The sequence below is a fragment of the Macrobrachium nipponense genome, chromosome 26 (genome assembly GCF_015104395.2).
Source record: "Macrobrachium nipponense isolate FS-2020 chromosome 26, ASM1510439v2, whole genome shotgun sequence".
Classification (NCBI taxonomy): domain Eukaryota; kingdom Metazoa; phylum Arthropoda; class Malacostraca; order Decapoda; family Palaemonidae; genus Macrobrachium; species Macrobrachium nipponense.
This window is the reverse complement of record NC_087215.1, coordinates 58,529,047-58,553,046: the sequence shown is the minus strand read 5'-3', so window position 1 is coordinate 58,553,046 and position 24,000 is coordinate 58,529,047. Positions and strand designations below refer to the sequence as shown.

Here is a 24,000-nt window from a genome sequence, read left to right as displayed (position 1 = left end):
CGGGACAGTCGAGTTTTCTGTACAGCGTATATTGCTGTATGAAACCCATGAAACTCTCAGCCGCAGGCCATGAAACTTTCAGCCACGGCCCGGTGGTAGCCTGTGTTGTTGCACCGCTATTCACGACTAAATTTAGCCTAAATAAAATAAAAACTACCGAGGCTAGAAGGCTGCAATTTGGTGTGTTTGATGACTGGAAGGTCGATGATCAGCATACCAATTTGCATCCTTCCAACCTCAGTAGTTTGTAAGATCCGAGGGCGGACAGATAAAGTGCGGACGGACAGACAAAGCTCTCTCAGTAGTTTTACAGAAAACAAAAATAGTTTGAAGGCTTTGCCACGATTTTTCAATCTATGAAAAGTATCATTCAAATTCGTGATAAATAAGTTTCAGCTACTCGGAACTCTTGTTAGAAGTTAGCCTTCATTTGATGACAAGCTTGATTGCATCATTCAGTCATGCTGGCTTATTTTGCAAAAGTTTCATATTTACGAATCCCTCATATAGATCTTTCGATACAGTTTGTTATATATGTAGGCTTACCACTGTATATTGATACACATGGGAATTCTTAACAGCGAGTTGGAAATCTCAGTGCAATTTTATTCTACTTATATTCGAGAAAAAGGTCGTAGGTGTTCTATCAAAGTTAAATTTACCATAAAAGATTTTCAATTTCATTTATCATTGATTGCAGCATCCGCAGTCTGTCCTTTTTAAATTTTAACTATTTATGAATCACTTAATTATCGTATTTATTACTTAATCCTTGTCTTCCTGTAATTTTACAAACATTGGTTCTTATGTTTTGGTTTAATGAAATTATCATTTCATGTTAAACTATTTTTTTTTAGCCCTTCAGCCTTTCTACCTCAAGAGACAAGTTTGAGAAAACTTCCTATATTGTGATACTCATATGAAACCGTTAGGAGCAGCCAAAACGTCGGGATGGACATCTTCTTCAATTTGCTTTTCTTAAAGTTTTAAATTGGATTGAAAAGAACTTTCACTCTGACAGATGGACAGCGCAAGAAAAAGTTGGAAAATTTGCCAGCTTAGCAAAAGGCTTTTACCGGTGATCATTTATTCAGCTTCCGGAATGAAAGAAATGTGTTCTTCTACTTGAATTGGAAGAAAAGTTCAGTTGAGTAATAATATTAAGGCTTCTCATTCATATATATATATATATATATATATATATATATATATATATATATATATATATATATATATATATCTTAAGAGGTGAAAAGAGGGGAATGGCTAATAATATGTTTTAAAGTGTTTTATATAATAATAAAGTCACATAGCTCTGCTTGCCTAGAGACAAGGGGTGGTACACTGCAAAGTTCACAGGGGAGAGCATGGTATTTGCTGAACAAGCAACTTGTCTCAGAGGTCGTTCCCCGTTTGCGAGGCATGTGCATTCGTTTGTACGCGTATTACAGGCCTACTGGTTCAGGGTACTTGTGGAAGACGCATTCTTTGTGCAAAGGAGAGAACAAGCGGTTGCCCTAAGTGTCGGGAGAAAACGCCCATCGAAAAGGTAAGACACGTTCTTTAAAAACTTAGAAAATCTGTTACCTTTTGGGAAAGAGAGAGAAGTGTGGAAATATTCTCTTTACGTAAATACTTTGAAAAGAGTGACGTGGGGTGTCTATATAACTATTATCTTTATTACAGATGGGTCCGATTCCATGGTTGATTAGGAATGGGATTCTCTAACTGACTAATGCTAGACAATGTGACTTGTTTGGGGTTTGAGAGTGTAACCTTAGTCCGGAAGGTAGAATGTTATCTTATTGGTTTTCTTTATGGGCAAATTTGGGTATTTGTGCCATTATGACTTGTTAATCATTTTGTTCTTTGTTATAACCAATTGCTGGGAAATAAATGATATTTTTGTATATTTACGCAGTCTTAATTAGCCTCGTGACATCTTACAGACAGGGCACCGTTGGCAACAGGTAAGAGTTCCCAGTTTGTGTAGTTTAGGGAATAAAGGGGGTGTAATAGTGGTGCCAGCGGTAAAGGCTTTTTATATATTTTTCAAGCTGTAGGTACGCTCCGAAGGGACTGGTGACCAGTTAGAAATAGGGGGTTTCGGTTTTTATTTTGATAGGAGAAGGGGTTATTAATCATGTCACAGGCAACTCAGGGTCATTACTGCTGATTCGACAGAGAGAAGCTGTTCCTCAGACAGTCTTCTCTCCCAAGCCAAGTCAGTTGATTTCTTGAGATTACGGAATAAAGGTGTTTAAAAAGAGAGAAAAAGGGGGGGGGGGGGGGGGTGATAAAAGTTTTAGTTTTCGACATATTAAAGTGTTTCGCAGTTCGCGCGTGTTTGCGGTGTATGTGAATTCGGTTTACGGTCATATGAAGACGTAAGTGTATTTTCGAGTTTTTTTTTCTTTTTTATTTTTTTTTCCTCTTTTTGTTTTGTGGATTTTCTTTAACTTTTTGTTCTTGTTCATGTTCCTTGTGTTTGTGTGTGGCGAACTTGCCTGAGTGGGATTTTTGCGGCAAGTCGTGCCAGAGAGAGAGAGAGAGAGAGAGAGAGAGAGAGAGAGAGAGAGAGAGAGAGGAGAGGCGAGTTAGCTCGGAAACACCTTACGTTCTTACTTTTCCTATCCCTTTCTTATTATTATTATTTTTTTTTTTTATTGTCATTTTCGTGGGGTTGATTTTGTGATTGGGGACGGGGTCACGCTACCTTTTGTTATCTGTTTTGTTTGGGAAAAAAATTGTTTTTCTCCTTGATTGGGTTAGTGTATATAAGTACATTGATGTATTGAGATCGGGGAACAGCCTTGGGAAACAAGATAAAATGGCAGATACCAAACCGACGACGCTACTACATCACGTGACGAACATTTCTGCGGGGTCAGCCCATTCAAAGGGATCGTGGATGGTGCTTTGTCACAACCTGTGAATATTTTCATAGAGGGAGTTAAATAACTATTTAGCGGGAAAGAATATAGTAGACGATGTAGAGGCCATTCAGAGAGGCGAAGCTTTGCTAGATTTCAATAAGGGAGACCTCAGTCATAGGTCAAGGAGTTTCCAATTTACTAAATGTCGTACCTGGACAGACTTGCAAGCATTTTTGAAAACAGCATATGGCTCAAAGGAACACGGAGATATGGTGAGAGACCTTCGAGGTCTTTATAAACTACGGAAAGGCACTAATAGCCTTGTAGAACATAGTTCAAAGCTGTTTGACGCAGTGGCAGATTGGGTAGGAAAATTGAAAACATCTAAATGGGTTACAGGGGATAATCTCCCTCTAAATAATGTTCATAAACTGATCTATTTTTCCCTGCTCTTACACGAGGTACCCGATGCAATAGTGGATAGCTTTGATGAAAAGGTTGAGCCTACCTCAGACGAAGAATTACTTTATACCCAAATAGATAAACACAGGTCTAAATGTCCCACCGTAGATAGCACAATTTTTAACGGGACAAGCCCGAGGGATAGAGTACAGAGAGACACGGAACTTTCTCCTCATCGTCTGTGTGCAAAAGTTGAGTATAACAAAAGATCGATCGATCAAAAGCAACAGCAGTTGCGTTGTTTCAACTGCAATAAACCAGGACATCCAAAGAAATTGTGTAGGGTTAAATATTGCGGAATGTGTAAAAGTACTGAGCATTATTGGCAGTCTTGTCCATCTCAGATACTGAGAGATGCGAGGCCTGCACCGCAAGGTTCTGGTAATTATAATGTGAGAACTTCCAAGCGGCGGGTCAAACCAAGGCACAAAGGGATCGGCGAAATTTTTGGAAGCCCGATCAACAAAAAGGGTACAGGTGATTGGTACATGCCATTGTGGTCTCCTATGGAACAGTAGGGGATGTGGATATCCCGGTTTTCATAGACACTGGGGCATCAATAAATCTAATGGACTATAATTTGTATCAGAGGGGGAATGGCTAATAATATGTACATATATAAATATATTTATGATGTATGTATTTATATATATACATGCATATATATGTATATATATACATATATATATATATATATATACATATATATATATATATATATCTATATATATATATATATATATACACCAAAAGCCGCCATCTTATATGGAAAGGATGGTTATAGATTTTTCCAGCAAGTCTGTAAGGATGAGGCAGTTAGCCCCACGCCCTTTTTATCGACACCAGCAGAGTCTGGGACCCGTTTACAGCTGGGTCGACTGGTGGGCGTTAGGCCACGAGTAACCCACGCCATCACCAAATTCCATTCAAATTCCCGAACAGATGGTTCATTTTGACCCAATTTTTCGATTGTTTGATGTAATGTTCTTAAAAAGGTTCGAAGTTATCTCGTCTCCTCTTCAGTTTGATGGATTGTCCATGTTTGGGAATTAAATTGAAATTTCTGTCTTGTCAGTCTGATGCAATCAACGTGGGTTTTGGTGGAGAGAAAAAAAAAAGTGTAAAAAGTACACAATGCTAATTCCGTACACCTTTTATGTAGAATCAGAACGGTGGTACCAACCCCTTCATATATTCGCCTTTCTTTGGCGGAGAAACGAGAAGCAATACTAACTCCCTGAAACCGGAGGGTATACCTGGAAGTTGCAACGCGCCACCTGATATCCCCTTAGTTGTTCCTCCTTGCTGTTGACCTTTTGTTTATACTAGCCTTCATTAACGGCGTCTGGAGCATTGTCATATGGGTTGTTCTGATTCTGGGTCAATACCCTGTAAGGCTGCGCCTGAGGAGTCGTATTCAACGAATGGTTCCTATGCAGATGGTGACACTGCCCATCTGTGTCGTTAGGTGGTGGATGGATTTCATTTAGTCTCGAATGTGTGTGATGTTATTTTTAACATAAGTTTTTATGATTTTCTTTCTTTAGTTCTCTAAATAGAAACGCGCACGTCTTTAGACACCTTACATCATCTTTCCCCATAAATACTGAAACCAATTGGCCAACATTTTTACCAAATTCAGGTCCAACATCTTAAATTAAACGAAACAGCTTTCTTTTAACAACAGTATAAACTTCCCTTTGTGTTCTAGATAGAAACGCATAGAAACGTGCACATCTTTAGGCACCTTACATCATCTTTCCCCCAAATACTGAAACCAATTAGCCCAACATTACGGCAAATTTGAAGTCTAATAGCTTAAAACTAAATGAACGATTTCCTTTCAACAACACTGTGAATAAAATTATTAACTATTGGCTAAGATCTTTAGCAGTGGAAAGTGCCGGAAAATTCCACGGAACTTCCCGTGTGACACGGCCCTAGTAGCTCTCCCCCCCCCTTCCCCGCCAACAAAGTCACCTTAACATTTCCTGAACCTCGTCGTCTTGAAGATGACCTGCTTATCTCCTTGGCGGAGATGTGGCTGTTAGAGTAAACGATTCCCCCACCCACCTTCCCCCGCCCCCGCCACCCTGCCTCTTTTTTATATATATTTTTTTTTTATTGGGAGTCAGACCTCACCGTCTGCCACCTGAAAATAAAATAAAAAATACAACGAAAGGAAGGAAAAGACCTACCTAAAAAAAATAGGAAGTAAATTTGCTGCTAATGGTAGAGAGAGAGAGAGAGAGAGAGAGAGAGCACTTTTTCAAGAAGACTGACGGTGTCGTGAATCAGGGCCATTTTGAAGGCAGGTGAGAATTTCCTGTCCTTCAGGTTGAAAGGCAGGAACGTCCATTGAATCGGATCATGAGGAATTCACGTACACCAGATTCATATAACGTTGACCTCGTGGCCTTACCTTCCAGCTGTCAGTGTTCCCTCACCTTGACCCGTTTAACCTATACATACATACATACATACATTACATATATCATATATATATATATATATATATATATATATGTATGTATATATCACACATATCCAACGGTGAAAAATAAGAGACAGGGTGTAGGTCCTGACCGGTTTCGGCTTTATTTTCAAGCCATTGACATCAGTCCTTTGTCAGTGGCTTGAAAATAAAGCCGAAACCGGTCAGGACCTACGCCCTGTCTCTTATTTTTCACCTGTGGATATGTGTGATAAATGAATCACGTGCTAAAGTGATTATAATCATCATATATATATATATATATATATATATATATATATATATATATATATATATATATATATATACTATACATATACACGCACACACAAGGAATCATTATAGTTTATTTTAGCGACAAATCATTTCAAGTAGACTGAAAGGTCATAATTCACTTGAAACTGATCGGTTTTCCTTATTTTTTTTCCTTTTAACAAAGTCAAGTCTGCTTTTCCTCCAACGTATTACCTGTTGCTGTCGGCTCTTCTTTGTCGGACTGACCAAATCAGCAGCCTGCCGGCAGGTAGGAAATCTTGTTGCTTGTGAGAATACGGAGGCTTTTATTTCCTGATGGAATCTGTCTTTTTTTTTTTTTTTTTTTTTTTTTTTCTTTTTTCTTTTTTTCTCGTAAGTTGTTGCTGGTGTGCATACTGAAAGAAGCTTTCTAGTGCGCGCAAACATGATATATATATATATATATATATATATATATATATATATATATATATATATACTTGTTAATATACATATGTAGACACGCGCGCGCGCGCACACACACACACATACATATATATATATATATATATATATATATATATATATATATATATGTATATACATATGAAATTCATTTCAAGAAAAAGATAAATCTATCAATGTCAAAAATGATTAAATGATGGAGTTGCCTGAACATTATTGTTATTATTATTATTATTATTATTATTATTATTATTATTATTATTATTATTATTATTATTATTATTATTGATTTGAAAACGCACTTGTAGTCAAAGGTTAAGGTCATCTGAAGAATATCATCTCCAGATAGACAATATACAATATGTAAACAGAAACAAATACAGAAGGAGAGAATCCAAAACACAGAAAAATGTTGGAAACATTCGGAATAATGTCACTTGTGTCTCCTGGAACCTTGTTAGGAAGTTTTTATTGTTTCGACTTTACGCATCATATTTTGCCGACCTGAAGGTCTTCCGTCGTCAGAACTTTGCCATTGTTTAGTGAAAGTTTGTGGAATTTATATCTGTCTTTTTTAGGAAATAAATCCTTTCGACACTGGAGAGATTATGGGGTCTAGTTTCAGGAAATGTATTTACGTAACCTGCAAATGTTTCTTTACTGCTTAGTATTTCTGTTTTCTTGAGTTGATTGAATTGTAGCTGATGAATGGATTTGGAAGACATTACTGTTATCATGACTGAAGATGTAAAATGTCTGTTTTAGTGCGATATAATATATATTGTGTAATTCGTGTAAGACTTACTTGTAGAACGTTGACTTAGTGCTGATGTGAGTTAAGATTTTCTTTAACTCACCCTCCTTCCTGGAATTGAATTATTTAACACATTCTCCACCCCCATCGACTCAAAAGTGAGAAGAGTGAAGCAATGACTGTTGTTCCCTCTGCCTTTAAAACTACAATTTTATGTCTTATTTAAGAGTAAACAACTACATTTCAGTTATGTTTAGCCCAATTGACTGGAATGTCAGTTGGTGACTGCTAGTTTATCTCCATTTCGTCTTAGGTCTTAAGCTGGTTGGAGGCTGTATAATCAGTTTTCTCAGAGCTTGGGCTATGCACTGCCAACTTGAATTGACAAGGCCTGTGCGATCGCTATTGACACAGCGATGAGTCATCACCTGACGTCTGTACCTGGCCACAAGCACCATTCCCAGTTCTGTATTTTTGGTGTTATTTATTACTTTTTAGGTAGAGTATCTAATTGCTATGTTAGATAATTATATTTCACAGTCTTTAACAACATCATAACCCTCTAAACCTGGGTAATTTAATTAAATATGCTGCATAATGTGGGAAATCAGTGCAGAAGTTATGATGAGAAACAACAGAGTTTATTAACACAAATGATTATAAAATACATTATCAGTCATTGCTGATGACTTTAAATGAAAACTCAGTACTTGAAACTTTCATATTTTGTAAACTGTTCAAACCCTTTATTTGTAATTTGTATTGCTGTTGGTACTTTTTCTGAGGCCATCTAATTTGCATAAATTGCACAATTTAGAAGCAGATTCTCTCCTCAGATATGCATACAAGCTTACATCAAAGGTATTAAATCCATTGAGTCTAGAAAGGCAAAACGTCATCAGCCTTGCCATACAAATTTTCAATGAATATGTCAAAGAAGTACTTTTGACAACGGGAAAAGAACAATGTTTGCCAAATTCTGAAGATGTAGTTAATTATATTAAATTCATTTATCTCTGGTGGACCATAATGAATGTAAAGCATCCACATAAAGGTACTAGGAATCACAATAAATATGCTACTCCACTAACGTATATTGTAAATGACGAGATGTACTTTTTCCTACAGAAATTCCATTTCTGGTTAGATCTCTGGAATAGCATTACTAAAACTGGCGGAAAGCTGAGTAGGGAAACATTCTCTGCCTTAAAACACACTAGTGCAATCATAGAAATAACAAAATACTGTGTAGAAAAATTGAAAATGAAATATGTCTTACCAGGAAAATTTCAAACCGACCAACTTAAAAATAGATTTGGTAAATATCGTCGACATCCTGGCTGCAATTACATTTCCTTACGACAAGTGTTCGAGTATAAACAAACTGGGAGTGCATGAATAATGAGTCCGGAAATAACGATTCCTTTGATATTGACGCTGTAAGTCAAGATGATGTTGATAAATGTATGGATCGTTTCCCGGTTTATAACATACTTTGCTGGCTACTGTTGTGAAAATATCTAAGTGTAGCTTCTGTAAAAACTTACTTGCCAAGAAACAAAAGATAGCTTACCAGACAATAACACATTCAGGGTAGTATAAGCAGAATCTGTAGTAAACGCATGAATCTGTAGTAAACGTAGTTCTGTTTAACTATATAACCATTAATAAACTATCACAGTGTCCTGATTTTATCAAATCAATATATCAGAGGAATTTGGCCACAAACATTTTACTTACTGTCCTCGCTGATAATGATGCCTTTTTACCTCTAAATGATTGTGATGCTGGACATAGCATAGAAAAGAACTTAAAAATGCTGATATTAGCTTCCTCCAATGCCCTACTAAGCAATTATTATAAGAAAAGTAGTGAAAACTTTCAAAATTGCAAAAATTTGACAAAAAAGAGAAAGCTGGATGCACTGAAGAAATAAGATACAGAGGAACAATTGCTGTAAATTGTACTGAATATTTATTATGTATATAGCACTTATACCTTTTCCTAAAGAGGGAGGCATCTTTTGTGACTATTTTTGTACTCTTGGCCTCCTTTCTAAGTATAAAAATGTATTATGTACTCATTTCCGTGAATAAACTTTTTTGTTCTCATTACTGTTTCTGCTCTGATTTCCCTTCATATTAATCATATTAACCAGGTCCAGAGGATACTGATGATGCGAAAGACTGTAAAACATAATTAACTTACACCAAAATTATATATTCTGCAAATAACTGATAAATGCTACCAAAAATACAAAGTTGTGAATGGAAACGCATAGCCAGACATTCCACAGTAAAAAATGGCTTCCGTTGCATATTATTCCCTTTTTTGTTTTATGTTAATTCTATAAACAATTGTATTTTTTGTTTATTGTCAATTGATCTATTATTAAATGTATCTATCTATTTATTTATTAGTTAATATATTTATGTATTTATATATGCTCTTTACAATCATCTTTGTCCGTATGTTCGTGGTCCCTTCCTGTGCAAAAATTCGCTTTTTTTTTTTTTTTTTTTTTTTTTTTTTGCTATACCCTAACGATATATCCTCGTTATGAATGATAGTAATGCTAAAACTATGAACATTATCACAATTGCCGCCGATACTATCGCTCGTTACAAGTAAAATAGGATAACGTCACGCCTCATCGCTTTGATGAAGCCCTGATGAATCAGCGGACCGAAAGCCGATGAATTCACGAAGCTTTTCACATCACAGAGAGAGAGAGAGAGAGAGAGAGAGAGAGAGAGAGAGAGAGAGAGAGAGAGAAAGAGCGTTTCTGGGATGAGTTAGCACTGCCGGGGAACAAGGGACCGAATAAAACTGTAATCTCGCGAGTTAATCGAAATTGCCGAGCCGCGTTTGAAGGTCTCCAGGACGCGACATACTGACCGTACATGATTCGCCTTGATGAAATGTGCTCTCTCTCTCTCTCTCTCTCTCTCTCTCTCTCTCTCTCTCTCTCTCTCTCTCTGGTGAAATTGGTGTAGTTTCATTCTATCCTTATGATAAAAAAAGCTCTGTCTTTTGTAGTATTGAAGTTATTTCTCTCTCTCTCTCTCTCTCTCTCTCTCTGATGAAAGTTGTTTACAATCTATCTATCCCTTTGACAAAGAAAGCACAGTTTGTAGTTGACATGCTCATTCTTTTTCTGTATTGAAATTCTCTCTCTCTCTCTCTCTCTCTCTCTCTCTCTCTCTCTCAGAGATAGAGGACACTAATTCTGTATACAAAAATTTAAGTAATTCTTAGTTTAACTAGACCACTGAGCTTATTAACATCTCTCCTAGGGCTGGTCCGAAGGTTTAGATAGTTTGACGTGGCTAGGAACCAATTGGTTACATAGCAACGGGACCTACAGCTTATTGTGGGATCCGAACCACATTATATGGAGAAATTAATTTCTAATCACCAGAAACAAATTCCTCCGTCTCCTTCTTGGCAGAGCTGGGAATCGAACTCGAGACTACCGAATTGGTATGCGAGCACGTAAACCACTCGTCCAACGAAGGACTAATTCTGGATACAATAATCTGAGAAATGTAGAGAGCAGCAAGTTAACCGTGAAAATACACCTATACGCTATACCAGAGAAAGATGATCTCTCTCGCCTCGTTGGCTTGCAGCGATATTGTTCCTCGCAGACGAAATTTTCTTTATTCGCTCCTTTAGTGGGGCGGATGGAATAAGCCAAGTTTATATTACTTATTGCTATTACGTACTGGCTTACTTTGGAAATCGGCAGTTTGCTTAGGAGTATACTATGGTCCAGCGACTGTGCTTCGTCTGCTGCTAGGCTTTGGTTTTCCTCGAGTTTTGTGATTTCCCCTATTGTGTGTGTGTGTGTGTGTGTGTCTGTGTTATTTACTTCTGGTCCACTTGACACGTCCCATTGGGGCTTATATATATATATATATATATATATATATATATATATATATATATATATATGACTGGTAAAAGTGTTCTGTAACAACAGAATTCCATCTAATAAAAGGAGCCCATAAAAAACACCAAAATGTAGAGAGAAAAGTACTATATTTCAGAGACTGCTGTCTGAAGAGAGAGACAGCAGTCTCTGAAATATAGTACTTTTCTCTCTACATTTTGGTGTTTTTTATGGGCTCCTTTTATTAGATATATATATATATATATATATATATATATATATACACTCACACAGACATATATATATATATATGTGTGTGTGTGTATGTGTTTATATACATATATATATTCTATGTTTATCTCGCTAAGGTTATCAACCCCCACTATTTTAATATATATGTATCTTTTCCCTCTACCAGTTCCTAAAGACACATATATATATATATATATAATATATATATATATATATATATATATATATATATATATCTATGATACATCTATATATATGTATGTACTTATGTATGTATAAGTATAATGGAAATCATTACTGTTTTTACCGATAAAAGTAACATTAGTATTGGTACTGTAATTGTATAATACTTCCATATTTGTTTTGAGGGTGCCTGATTTAAACTGTTCATTTCCTATGGGACAAGATGCTATGGTATTTATGTGATAATCACAATGATAAATAACTGTATAATATTTCCATATTTGCTTTTAAGGATTTCTGATTTAGACTGTCAATTTCCTATGGGATGAGATGCTTTGTCATTCTATGTGATAATGGCAAGGATAAAATGAATAATTTGCCAGGGGTAATGAGTAAGGTGATGACGAACTCAAGATTCAATCGTTTTCAACAGGCGATTTTCCCCTGCACTGATAATATGGAAGTCAGATCTCTCAGACTTTTAGTTGAAGGAGTCTACTAGAGTGGTTGTATCCAATAGGATCTAGGGAGATTAGAGCAAATGCATCCTTGCTTTCTCTAGGATTTCGCCATCGATGGCAATGTAAATTGATTCTAAAACCGAATTCAAAAATTACGTTTTGGCTAAGACATGAAAAGGAAGATGTAGAAATATTGTTGATAAAATTACGAGTATGACCGGACGATAATGATTATCAGAAAGGAGGAGACAAAGATAGAGATAGAGGCTATATCTAATGGTTTTTTTTAATGATTAAGTAATAAGAATGTCTACTGCAAACAAGTCTCCTAGAGGGTTAGTGCTGCCAGTGCACCTCACGCGATGCACTGCAGGCATTACACAAGGTATTTTGTAGCGTCCCTTCGGCCCATAGCTGCAATCCCTTTTATTTCTTTTACTGCCCCTCCATTCGTATTCTTTTTTTCTTCCGTCATGCTATCCACCCTCTCCTTACAATTATTTCATAGTGCAACTGCGAGGTTGGCCTGTTACACCTTTCAAACCACCTTTACTCTTAGTTTCACTTTCAGCGCTGAATGACCTCGTAGGTCCCAGCGCTCTATCTCTGGCCTCAATTCTGCATACCTACCGAAGGCAGGAAGAAACGAAGGGTATAACGGTCCCTCAGATCATGAGCTACATAAATCGCTTATAAGGTCCTTTCGAGGTCCAATTACGCAAAGTTATGAGAGTGTTTAGAGCCGCGGCACGACCTTCATAACGGTGTCTGTGACATTCCGAAAGTTATGACGGCGGCATGAATTTTTTTTTTATTATTATTAGTAATAACGAGAGACAAAGGAGTATGGCGGCGGCGGCCGCCCAGGAACTATCTGGCTTTTTCCTTGATATTATAAAATTTCATTTATGAATAGATTGGGCTCACATTTTCTGATTTAAAGAGTTTCTTTTCAGTTTGGTCTTTGTTCTTATGTTGCACTATTTATTATTCATTTAATATATTATTAAACAATCTGTCTATATATGTACTTATATATATATATATATATATATATATATATATATATATATATATATATATATATATATATCTGAATTTTGTATATGGCTGAGTATGTTGTTAGGTATACATTAATTTTTTTTCATGAAAGAAGGGCCATTTGTAACTTGACTAGTAAGTTGAACATTCTTTCCGCTCTCCACATTGTAAACCTTACATACACACACACATAATATATAATATATATATATATATATATATATATATATATATATATATATATATATTACGTAAAACATTTATCTATACTTTTTGCTTATTACTTGAGGAACGACATTTTTGTATTTTCCTTGACAACAATCTCTGACTGTAGGGGAACAGGGGACAGGGGATTCCTTGAAATGCCAGTTTGTCATTTTTCTTGAAAGTCAACATTTGGATTTTATTTTCCATGAGTGTTTATGGGCAACTTTTCACGATAAGAATCTATTCATTTCTATATTTACTCGCCACATCCCAGTGTCTGGCAAACAGGCCTGTAAAACAATATTGGAAATCTATAAATCTTATAAAAAAACAAAGCTTTTAAACGGGAGGGGTAACAAATATATAGACATAGTATTTTAGAATCAACAATAACGCTATTAATATCGCCTATATGAAAAAAATGAGAAATGATGATAAAGGGAAATACTATAAATGACGAAGAAAATATTACATGTAACTAAACTTGAAAGATTTTAAGAAAAATGTATATAAATGGTCATAACTCACAAACCGTTCAAGCAATTTGTTTGAAAATTTCCATGGAAATATCTTTAATTGCTCTCAATACATGCACAAAGTTCGAAACAAATTGAGGGATAAATAACGGAAGTCCCTATTAAGTGACATTTCCATCCTTAAGGATGATCGGTTGTCCACCCTTTTATATTTTCAAACCCATATAGTATCCATCCTCTGAATTTCTATGCTTTACTATATAATCCTATCACTCCGAATTCCTGGAGGGTTATAAAGAGTTCTTCCAACTTGTATCTTCTGAATTAAATGATTGGTACTCAAACGTCAGTTGATGCTTTGGTTAGTAAGCCATCATTTATGTTGATGTCACCGTAAAATAACGTTAAGGGTTTTCTGAAGTTTATAGCAGTGTTTTCTTCCCTTTCTGTTCTGCCGACGAAAGTTTTTGTGGATCGTTTAACCCAGTCCTCTCTCTCTCTCTCTCTCTCTCTCTCTCTCTCTCTCTCTCTCTCTCTCTCTCTCTCTTAATATTTTCCCCTGAGGCAATGTAAGAGACACGAGGTAACCTTTTTTTATAGGAGGACTTAAGTATCTATAAACCGTATTGGTCCCTGTTACAATAACAACTGTGGGTTTTCGGGCCTCGTTGTGAACCATTGCTCCCGCTTTTTACAGTCTGTTGCAAGTTTCCGCCACGGTTACCTGCTTCTTCCTGACACGCGCTAGTTATATCAAGGCAGAATCCAAGCGCCCTCTCATATATTTCAATATTTTCCCCGTTCTCTCTAGCCTTTTAGATCTTTAGCGTATCTTTTTTTCTTATTTTTTCCTTCTAATCCAGGTCTTTGAAATAGGTGAGGGCATGAAGACGCCTCACTCTTTGAACTCTGCAGGAGGAATATGAAGTGAAAAGGTATGTCGCTTTGATGATCTGGAGAAGAAGATCACCTGGAGGAATAACAAGAGCTTGTTTTCAGCGCCTAGGTGGAATGGTTGGTATGGTGTTTGCGTCCCACCTAAGTGGTCGCGGGTTCGATTCTCGGCCATTCCATTGAGGAGTGAGAGATGTGAATTTCTGGTGATAGAAGTTCACTCCCGACGTGGTTCGGAAGTCACGTAAAGCCGTTGGTCCCGTTGCTGAATAACCACTGGTTCCATGCCTAACGTAAAAACACCATACAAAACAAAAACAAGAGCTTGTTTCCTTCGTAATACATACATACATATATATATGTGTGTCTGTATATATGTATGTATGTATACACACACACATCATATATATATATATATATAAGCACAGTAAGGGGGCAGTAGTGCTAAAGAGATTTCCAACCCTGACACCTGTCAGGTGTGGACTTGTTGCCTCCTACGGTAGGTACGTTTATCGGCAGTGTCCCTTGAGAATTTATTGTAAATTTTAGCCAAATGATTTTTGAAAGCCACTCCTATCTTGACACCTGCGTGTGGGTAGATCGGCAGTCTCAAACGGTTGTGTGTATGTTCGTCAGCACTGTCTCTAGTATATATATTTGTGACTTCTAATACTGTGTATCAGTCGTTCGTCAGTGGCATGGAAATAAAGTCGAAACCGGTCAGGAACTACGCACCGCCTCTTATTTTTCACCTGTGGATATGTGTGATAAGTGAATCATGTGTTAAAGTGATTATAATCATATGTATATATATATATATATCTATATATATATATATATATATATATATATATAGATACACATATATATATTTGCACTTATCTCTCTCTCTGTCTCTCTCATGTGTTAAAGTGATTATAATCATATGTATATATATATATATACTATATATATATATATATATATATATATATATATATATATATATAGATACACATATATATATTATGCACTTATCTCTCTCTCTGTCTCTCTCATGTGCTAAAGTGATTATAATTATATGTATATGTATGTGTACGAATATTTATCAACTTCACCGTGATTCATATAAATCATTGGAGCTACAAATGTCCTTTAATATCTAATTCGCTCTACCTCAGAATTGATATATTTTCATATATGTACCGAGGGGGAATTTTTTAGGGCTATCGGTAGCGTCACTGTCCGATCCTGATTTCGTTCCCCGTCCAACTGGACGGTGGTTCGATCCCATGGGGGTACGAAATTATTATCAACTAAAAAATTCCCCCTCGGTACATATATGAAAATATATTAATTCCGAGGTAGAGCGAATTAGATATTAAAGGACATTTGTAGCTCGAATGATGTATGTACATATTTGTACATAATATTATATCTATATAATATATATATGATATATTATATATATATATATATATATAGGTATATAATTATATATATATAGAGGTATATATATATTTAATATATTATATATATATTATATATATAGTATTTATGTGTTTTATATATTGCTAAAAAAAGAATTTTAAAATAGAATTCCTATGTTGGAAAACTTCCATTATCTTGTCGTGATGCAATTCTCTCCAGACCGGTTGATGTGAAAATCGTCACTAAACCTCACAACAAACCTTAGCGGTCTGGTGCCAGCAACCATCGGTAGTTCATTTTGAACCCAGACAACCACTAGCGCCGGTTAAAGAAAACGGGAATCGAGGCGAACAGTCTGGGGAATCGCTTAATTAAAGTAGGAATTCGTGGGATTCCGAAAGCCCAATATCTCACGGATTAGAACAAATGGGTGGCAAGGGAAGACGTTAAGAAAAGAAAAAGGTGGGAGGAGAATAAAAGAAAAAGTTTGGGGGGATGGGGGTGGGGGCGGGGAGAGGGGGAATGCTAAATCCAGTCGTCGTCCTTCCAATGGTATTGAAATTAGGAATCACCGAGATTAATTTTCTCTTGAGTTGGTCATTCACCCTTTCCCCAAAAAATGGGACGAAAGGGAGATCTGGCTGAGCCTTTGGGTCGATGAAGAGCCTCGAAGGAAGTCAAATTGGAATAAGGTTCTCGGCGTCTGGCAGTAAACAGACGACGGGGGAGGGTGGCGGGGTGGGGGAGGGAGGAAGAGTGGTGTAATAGGGGAAGGGAAAGGGCTGAAGAGGAGGAAATAAGAAAAATAAAAGAAAATTTAATGCAGAGAAGTGCTTAGGAAGGACATGATGGGGTCATGATGAGTTGTGCTGCATTTTCCATCGTTATTACTACTGTAATGTATAATGGTTAAAAGCTTGACCATGCTTAGTTTATGAGGAATGCGGAAGAGATTAAGAATATTTCAAATAAAAAAATTTTCATATTGGTTTCCTACAGTATCGGGCATTCCACTGAGGGGTTAGATATGTGTATTTCTGGTGATAGAAGTTCACTCTCGACGTGGTTCAGAAGTCACGTAAAGCCGTTGGTCCCATTGCTGAATAACCGCTGGTTCCTTGCAACGTAAAAACTCCATATAAACAAAAAAACAAACAAACTACAGTATTTCTGAGTAGGTGTTTCCAAATCGTAAATTTATGGCCCAAGCTAATTTGACTTTTGTGTGTGTGTGTGTGTGTGAACCAGCAGCATCCTCGACTGACGAACGAGAGGATTTAGGTTTAAACTGCAGGGCAGGACAGGACGGGCGTTGACAGTCGCAATCTACTTAAACAAACTGTCAAGTATGTGACTATTTTCATTCTAAGAAAACATGCCTTTTCATGACGTCTAATCTTAATTTTCACGGTATAATCTTTTCATTAAATACTCCATCCAGACTACAAACAATTCCCCGTAAGCCGAACTTAAAACGGAAAAATGAAAGCTTTACCGTAATGGGAAGCTTAACGATAGACTTTTATCTTCTATTTTATCTTCTAGATTGTGAGAGATAACAGAGCTAATAGGATGACAAGCGTTTCTTCAGCGATCGAGTTCTTTCTTTTGAAGAGTATTTATTTATTTATTTATTTTTGCTAGCAACTGCTGTCTCGTCCTATGTTGTCTATACGTCAACTTCCTCTCTCTCTCTTCTCTCTCTCTCTCTCTCTCTCTCTCTCTCTCTCTCTCTTCTCTCTCTCAGTCAATTGGATAATTAGAAAAAATGATCTACCTTCAGTTGAACGTATCTTGGTTTCTGTGTTCAGAATTGCTCAAGCTCTCTCTCTCTCTCTCTCTCTCTCTCTCTCTCTCTCTCTCGTTTCTTGTTTTTTTGTATCATCTTGATATCACATCGTATGCCAGTCTGCATTTCTTGAACGTATTTGTTGCGAACGAATCTTTGCCTCTGACTAATTCCTAAAGCTTATGATTACAATAAGCGTCTTAAGATTTTTATCTTTCAGGAAAACATTTGTTCTTGCCTTGTCTTTGCTTCGTTCGTCTTTCACGGCATTATATGATAGGTATTTGTTATACTTAGGACTTCCTCCGACTCTGGGAAAAAGGATTCTTCGTTTTTCCTCACAAAGGTTCAGTAATTAAACATCTTCATTTTGGTCTTATCATTTATTGTCGTTTCCATTCTCTTGTGTGGTACTGTTCGTATTTGCATGACGCATCTTAACTGTATACACCTAACCCTACCACTTTATTTACATATTTATTCCCCATCATGTTTATATTTCTCTCATGTCTGGGATGATAGGAGGGGTTGGGATGGGCGGTTGGGGACGGGGTGGAGGGGTGACCGGTTTGGGAGCCGTTGGTTTTGGGGGCCGGGGGAGCTTGAGATAGTGAGATAGGAGAGCGATTGCTATAATGATGGATGGGTGAACACTAACCTTGGACGGTGGGGGGATGGGAGGGGTTGCCATCCCATTTCCATTCATCAACAACTTCAGAGAGAGAGAGAGAAAGAGAGAGAGAGAGAGAGAGCACCTGCATGATAATGGCTCTGATTAATCCTCTCTGCGAAGTGCCCCGAGAGAAATCATTTGCGATTTGATGCCATTGTCCTTCTCTCGGAGCTTTTGAGGCCATTGTGTGGTCGGCCCTCAATTAGGTACGAGGCGCCTTGATTAAAGCGACCATTCTATATATATATATATATATATATATATATATATATATATATATATATATATATATACATATATACATATATATATATATATATATATATATATATATATATATATATATATATATATGAGTCTAATCACATCACCGTAATTCATATATACGCATCAAGCTACAATGGTCCTTTATTATCTAAATTCGCTCTACCTCAGAATTAATATATTTTTATATATGTTAACGAAAGGGGAAATATATATATATATATATATATATATATGTATATATATATATATATATATATATATATATATTATGATTATAATCACTTTATCACGTGATTCATGTATCACACATATCCACAGTGAAAAATAAGAGATGAGACGTAGGTCCTAACCGGTTTCGACTTCATTTCCAAGCCATTGGCGGAGGATTGATACATAGTATTAGAAGTTACAAATACCTATACTACAGACACAGCACTTATTGTTCACCAGTGGATATGTGTGATATATATTTTTTATACTATGAACTAAGCTTCTTCTTCAAATGAGGTGGCTCTAGGGGGTGTTTTCTGATTATTTGTCATCATCTGCGATGGGGCTGTTAACCTCGTACTCGTCTAGCTGATATATATATATATATTATAGATATATATATATATAATATATTATATATTATATATATATATATATTATATGGGGATACAATCCACAATTGAAGTAAATTCCTCTTGTAGTTTAAAATATATATTTACTTGTAAGGATTAAAGCTTCGACATCAACTGTGGCTCTTGTCACAGAGTGACAAGACCACGTTGCATGCGTCGAAAGCTTTAATTCCTAATACAAGTAATATATTATTTTAAACTACAAGAGAATTTACTTCATTGTGGATTGTATCCCCATTTACTTTAGAGGTACGACATAAGTTACCTTGGCTTCTGCAATATATATATATATATATATATATATATATATATATATATAATATATATTATTATATATTATATATATATATATACTATTATATATATATATATATATAATATATAATATATGATTTAATATATTAATGTTTATTAATACAAATATATCTGTGAAATGTTTATGCAATTGAAAAAATTTATGTGCACGTACATGTGTATGTGTGCAATTCCTACTCCCAGACAGTTGTAATGTACACAGGCAGTTGCAGTTTTGGTCTCGCATTGAACTTTTCACCGGAAGTTAGCTGCAGCGCATTGCAGTTTGCAGGGTTGTAGTTTGCTAAGCCAGAATTGTAGTTAAATGGTTTTCTGAATCTTTTCTTTCGATCTATGAAACCGCGAAGTCGAGACAACCGTAATTAATATCTCCCAAAGTCACGTGGAAATAATGTATGACATAAAAACACCACACATAAAGTACTTTAAATGTATCCATGGTGGTTAAGGACACCAATCTGATTTTTCTACCACTAACTCAGCTGTACCCTGAAGACTTGTGTATAAATTGAGGCGTTCATAATATTAAGGGTCCCCAGAGCTCCAAGTCGTAATTTTTTTTTTTTTTCTGCTCCAGTCTTCTAAAAATATCCTACTTTACCCATTAAAAATTCCATTATCTAACAAGGGTGGTGATATGCGCGTTTGAAAATACCAATTTTCAAACGCGTTTTTCTCACGATTTTTTTTTTTTTTTTTCTCCAAAGTCTTCTAAAAATATCCTACTTTACCCATGGAAAAGCGTACTTGCATATGTTGTCTCCAAAGTGGTCGAAAATCCCATAATCTCTAACAAGGGTGGTGATATGCGTGTTTGAAAATGCCAATTTTGAAACGTGTTTTTCTCACGAATTTTTTTTTAATCATCCCCCGGAGACCCTTAATATTGTAAACGCCTCAATTATACATACACGAAAGCGCTTGGCACTGGTGCCTTTCATTATTTCCATTTGGTTTCTTACCATAATGATATATTATATATATATATATATATGTATATATATATATATATATATTATATTGTATAAATTACCATTTATAGACTATATCTCATTTATGACTCGTCTCCAGTGACGTCACATCTCCCCGTTAATATTTAGGTCTTATTGGAGTTTAATAGTTATACCTTTCCTTTGGATTAATTATCACCCTCCCTTCACCTCAGAATAAATGGTTTCTTGATTGAACGTTCGAGGTCTTTTACTCTCGCTCCCTTCAGTATTCATGTTGATTGCTATGTTTATTTCGCGTCCTCCTTTTGGGCCATTCTATTTTACGCCTAGTCGTTTATTGATCTTGTTTTGCATTAGATTCGAGAAACGTTGCAATTAATTCTGTGTCAAAGCGTTATTCATGGCTCTCATCAGGGCCGGATCAAGCTGGTGGGAGGCCCCCTTTCCAACTCCTATGCATACACTACAAACTATAGTCTAATTAATCTAGTAGCCAAAATACAGTAGTTCTAATATATTAGTAAGACAGTTTTATTTAGGAAATACTACAATGGGGACTATTCTTCTGATGTCATTAATATGCATAAACACAAAATAAAATAAGCATAAGTTGTTCTTACCATATTTTTTCACACATATACAGTTACAATTATTTATATAGAAATAATAATGTAACTAACACATATAATTATAATAGCTCATTCTTTCTTATGGAGTTATATGTTATTCGGTATAGATTTTTCAAGATTTCCGGGATTTTAACTTTTTTTTCAAGCTTTCAAGACCATGGTTAATTTTTCGAAATCTTGAAAAAATTTTCAAGCGCTGGCAGCACCAGAGGGAGGAAGAGGAGGATAATTTCAGAGCGTGAACTTTTTGTTCAATCACAACTTTAGCTTAGATTTCACTTCCTGCTTTATTGACTTGGCAATTGTTTAGTTATGATTAATGATTGAGAAGGGGAAAGATGTTCAACATAATTACTATCTGTTACAAGTTAAAATATATAATGTCTTCTTACTCTTGGAAACTTTTAACATTGTAGCCGGAGGCTAATTCTTTGAACATTTCATCTGAACACTAGGGAACCGTAAGCGTGACTAGCGTAACCCGTTATAATAGTTAAGTCAATGTAGATATACTTATAGATGCTATTATCTCGCGTGAGACATATAGATTAACGAGTTAGGTTGTATTCTAACTCTGACACGTCTTAGAAACTTGATTTGGCCGTAATACAAAGAATACTGAGGTATATTATTTTGCAGCCACAAATCATTACAATTTGAAACACAACTTACAACCATAGTGACACAAACATTCGTAACATTCGTACATACGATCATCATGTTATTGTCAAACTTAATAATAAAATTTTTAATTTGGCTAGTATGGGTAATATACGTGCCCGATTACAATACTTACATTATTGAATTAAAGTGTTGTTTTTATTGGTGGGAGGCCCCCTCTTGGTGGGTGGCCCGGGGCCAAGGCCCTGGGCTCCCCCCCCCCCCCCCCCCCCCCCCCATTAATCCGGCCCTGGCTCTCATGGGTTATTTACTATTTCTATCGGAATATACACCGCCATGTACAAGTGTAATAAGGTGCATATTACAGTGGACACTGCTTGCTGGATTATTTTAACCAGCAGCATTATCAGTTAAAGTAACTCAGTATGCAGTGTCTGCTATAATATGCACCTCATTGTATTTACACAATGAGGTGCATATTATTATAGAAATAGTGTATTAGTAGTAGTAGTTACTGCTACTACTAACTACTACTAGGGATAATGGTGAAATAGCAACCTCCTGACCTGTCCTAAGCCACCGAGGTTGCATTGTTTCTGTCTGCTAGTACGTCTGTGTGTTTGTTTGCAGGATTAAGAATTACGATGGCAATAGTGATTTTGAATGAACAACCAAATATTACTGTATTCATAGTTATAGTTCCAAATTAAAAGGTTGATTAACATAACCAGCGATTCTCCTAAACATATACGACCTCATAATGATTAAAAGGAGGACAATAACCGAGGGCATGCTCCCAAAGAACACAAGACCCATTAGTGACGAGAAGAAGAAGAAGAAGAAGAAGAAGAAGAAGAAGAAGAAGAAGAAGAAGAAGAAGAAAGAAAATAATGAAGGGAAAAATGCATAAATGCATTGTCGGTTTTCCCAAAATAAACCCGCGAGATGGAATTCAACGTCACGTGATCCAGTGGCATCAGCTGAGTGGTATTAGTTGGGGGGGCGGGGGTTAGGATAGGGGGTCTGGGGACTCTTGCCTCATTGGAGAGAGCCTTCTACTTTAAGAGAAATAATGGCATCGCTGGTGTAGTAGTGTTTATGAAACTTGCGACAATTCTTAGCCACGAGTTGCTAGCGTCAATGAGACATTATTAGGGTGGAGTAGTGAAAGTGTAGAGTGCATAAGTAACAAGGCGTGATCCGACCTCCAGCTTACTTGAAGCGCGTGCTAAAATCTACGATCAAATAGCGCGTTGCGCGTTGTTTCATCAACGAAAATTAAAATGAATTCGCTATATTTTATTTGATGGTATTGTTCTGTACTGTTTAACATGCGCATTATTTATCTTTTACATTTTTAATCTAATAAATAAATCATGAATATCCTATCCTAAAATTCCAGTAACTTTAATTCAGCGAGAAACACCTTTGAAGACCTTTTCAGGCTACTCCAAAGGGCTTTCCTACCCCCTCAACAAGAGCAACAACAACAACAAAGTAGTTTGAAAGCCCACTCGTTTAGTAAGCGACAACATATTTCTGTTGTTATGTGGAATGTCGTTTATGACGTGGTCTGAGAAACTTCATTACGTATATACCTCTGTTATAGACTGTGGAACTTCTTTCATCGTGAAAGTTCGTTTATGCTTCTCTGGCATTTAGTGAAACTTCATTCTTGGTCTGTAATAGTCTGCTTAATTTCATTACATGTTTCTGCTAAGATCCCTAGTATTCCGTTATATTCCTCTATTTTAGTCTGTAGGCTTCGTTCATGCCTCTATTATAGATGGAATATCGTTGTATGCCTCTATTATAGTCTGTGTAACTTCTCTTATATGCCTCTGACGTCTTTGGAGCTTCGTTAAATGACCTTATTATCTGTGGAACTTCGTTTTATGCCTCTAATGTCTATGGAACTCCGTTATAACCTGAATTATGTATATGGTACTTCGTTTTTGCTTCTGTTACAGGTTATGGGACTTTTTGAGCCTCTATTTATTATGTGGAAATTCGTTTGAGCCGCTTT

The 24,000-nt window shown here is 36.1% G+C and overlaps 1 protein-coding gene across 1 annotated transcript in view; it reads right to left on the bottom strand.

Annotated features, from left to right (window-relative positions):
* The window catches only part of LOC135199842 (putative sodium-coupled neutral amino acid transporter 11), a 203,011-nt gene that overhangs the window by 62,079 nt on the left and 116,932 nt on the right, over nt 1–24,000 (bottom strand). The gene's annotated exons all lie outside the window — the stretch shown is intronic.